This window comes from Brassica napus (genome assembly GCF_020379485.1).
Source record: "Brassica napus cultivar Da-Ae chromosome A8 unlocalized genomic scaffold, Da-Ae chrA08_Random_4, whole genome shotgun sequence".
In the NCBI taxonomy this organism is placed as follows: domain Eukaryota; kingdom Viridiplantae; phylum Streptophyta; class Magnoliopsida; order Brassicales; family Brassicaceae; genus Brassica; species Brassica napus.
The window spans coordinates 20,341-23,660 of record NW_026014091.1 but is presented as its reverse complement, the minus strand read 5'-3'; the positions used below and the strand labels follow the sequence as shown (position 1 = coordinate 23,660).

Here is a 3,320-nt window from a genome sequence, read left to right as displayed (position 1 = left end):
CTTATTTCGTTTCAATTTAATAACCTATAGTTATTTACATATTTTATTCGATTGTTCTTGTACGGTTTCATACAATGTCTATATTCTGATATACATATTATTGCATTAGTGGGTTCTTTTCAGACCAAAGATCACCGCTAGGGGAGATCTGGTTGTTATAAAGAACAAATAAAACAACTAAAAGTGAATGTAAGACAGTACGCTACTGGTCAAAAAACACAAACTGGTTGAATAGAAACAAAAGTAGAAAACATAGAACTTTATTTTTTCTTTAGACAGCTCTAAAACTTTGTCTAGACAGCCCTATCATATCAGACATAGAGTACAGTCTGGTGGTCTTTCGGTGGGACTTATTTGACTTCACATATTTGGCAGCCACTGTTCACTGCCCACACCTAATCACTCCTCTCTTCTTTATAATGATCAAGATCTACATCTTCTTTTTCCATCACTTTCTCTTTCATTTTCTGTAAAATACAAGTAGTCAGTATCTTTGAATGTGACGTTTTTGATTTGGTTTATATGTATATGGGATATTTATGAGTATAGTTCCAAATCTTACTAAATCAGAGAAAACTATGAATAATCCAAGATCAGTTAGTTCTTCAGCTTCTCCGGCGAACCTAGATCTCGTGGAAAACCAACGTCAGTCAAGTTCTGGAGAGTTTCAAGATTAGAGAAACGAATAGGAGCGAGGAAGATAACGTTTCACTCCAAGTCTATGCCCCGAGGTTCCAATGACAAGAGGTATGACCTATTCAGGACCATGTCAGGGAAGCTCGAACGTCAAATATCAAATCTACGTGGAAAACCCATTGACACTTCGTTGCAGGATAAAGAGATCAATGAATCTCTAACCGCTGAGAGATTCTTAGGCTCTTCAAGGCCCTGAACTTGAAACTCTTAAGGTATTTTTCGTTTTTTTTTTGTGTTTATTCTTGATTTTTCGTTACATTTTTATAATAACTAAGAGATTATGAACCTGAAGACTACTACATTTTCTTAAAACCATGTCCAAACCATATTAAATTAACTCTAAAATTTCTTTCAACGAAAATCAAATATATATATAACCGTTATGCTTCTACTAGATGATCCAAAAGTTTATCCAATACACTAATTTTTCCTTGGTATTTTTGTTTTTGTTTCTTCGCTTTTTGGTGTTTTATTATTTATTTATTTTTAATGGTGTTTTATATTGGTGGAAGAACAGGAGATGGAGAAGATAGTGTTGCCTGAGGACAAAACATGGCCATTTCTTCTTAGGTTTCCAGTAACATCGTTCGGGATGTGTCTTGGAGTAAGCAGTCAAGCCATCATGTGGAAGACCTTAGCAGCCACAAAGGCGGAGAAGTTCTTACATCTCACGCAAGTAGTCAACCACGTCCTTTGGTGGATCTCTCTCGTCCTCCTCCTCTCCTTCTCCATCACTTACCTCTTCAAAACCATCTTCTTCTTCGAGGCGGTGCGCCGCGAGTTCAAGCATCCCATCCGAGTCAACTTCTTCTTCGCACCTCTCATATCAGTCCTCTTCTTGGCACTTGGTATCCCACACTCCATCACCTCGAGTCTCCCCTCTATTCTTTGGTACTTCTTTATGGCTCCGATCTTGCTTCTTGAGATGAAGATTTACGGACAGTGGATGTCTGGTGGACAACGACGCCTCTCCAAAGTTGCTAACCCTACAAATCACCTTTCCATCGTCGGTAACTTCGCCGGAGCACTTCTCGGAGCATCACTGGGGTTGAAAGAAGGACCGATGTTCTTCTTTTCAGTTGGGTTGGCTTATTATTTGGTCTTGTTTGTGACACTCTATCAGAGACTTCCCACAAACGAAACCTTACCTAAAGAGCTTCACCCTGTCTTCTTCCTCTTTGTGGCTGCACCGGCTGTAGCGTCCATGGCTTGGACCACGATATCTGCCTCTTTCGATATTGGCTCGCGCATTGCTTACTTCATCTCCTTGTTCTTGTACTTCTCTCTGGTAATTTTTTATTTATTTATTTACATAGTACCTTGCGATACAAGAAATGTGCATATTCATGTGTTTTGTTTCTTGTTTCAGGTTGTTCGGATTAACTTTTTCCGTGGATTCAAGTAAGCTATTTCTCTAACTGATTATCAGAGTCTCCATACCAAATAAATTACTCCAGTTAATTTATATGATGTTAGGCTTAAAACACACAAATAATAAGAAATTGATCTGGTGTTCAAAAAAAAAAATTTATCTAAAAAAGTATTATCAAGTATATATATAAAACTAAAATAATTCAACCAATCATAAAATGAAATTATTAAAAATAATTGACTGAACTGTTTTTCAATAAAGTTAAAATTAACATAGAAATACACCATGAACTTTATAAAACTTCATAATTATGAAACCAAAGGAGTATATGTTATCTTACATATTTTTGTTAAATGTCAGATTCTCCTTAGCTTGGTGGGCTTACACGTTTCCAATGACGGCGGTGGCCACAGTGACGATAAAATACTCAGGGGAAGTCACCGGATTAGCAACTCAGATACTGGCGGTTTTGCTGTCAGGAGCAGCAACTCTGACGGTGATAGGTGTTCTGGTAATGACAGTGGTGCACGCTTTTGTCAAACGTGATCTCTTCCCCAATGACTTCGCTATTGCAATAAGTGCGGATCAACCAAAGCAGAAGAAATGGTTGAAACAGCTCATAAATGGAAGTTTGGAAAATAGTACGAGAGGTCTCAAGGTTTTGGACCCGGAAGATACTCGAATAGATATAGAAGCCCCTCCTTTATCAAATGCAGTGTGTCACACGGTTTAGTTAGCCAAAAAGAGAGGTATGAAACAAAGTATACGCAGTTGATAAAATAAAAACAAAAGTATAAGTCACACGGTTGCAGCTTCGTCAGAAGACACAAGGTTTATCAAGACAGCTCCACCAAAACAGCTAAATCTATTTCAGCAAAGTCAGTCCTTTGCTTGATTCTACCGGCTGACTTGCAAAGAAACTCTATGATCAGATGGCTCATAACTCATGAGCAGGTTGTATCATGAGAGGTAGAAAAATCCATGCTCGTTTTATTCTTCTTGTCATTTGTATCTTTTATTAATTTACATCCTCATTTGTATCTTTATATCTTCATACCTTGAAATATATACAATTTATTTGGAATGGTGTACTTAAAAGAAGTAATATCTTCAAGCTCTCTCTGGCACAATCGTTAGTATGTTCTTGGTAAATTAGTTTTCGTTATCGTTCAAAAAAAAAATTAGTTTTCGTTAATAGTAAATAATTTTATCATCTATGGGGTGTACATGGGAAAACATCATTCCATATCCA

The 3,320-nt window shown here is 37.0% G+C and overlaps 1 pseudogene; it reads left to right on the top strand.

The window, feature by feature from the left end:
- Nucleotides 1–485: 485 nt before the first annotated feature.
- LOC125594501 lies at nucleotides 486–2,836 on the top strand (annotated as a pseudogene).
- Nucleotides 2,837–3,320: the final 484 nt, after the last annotated feature.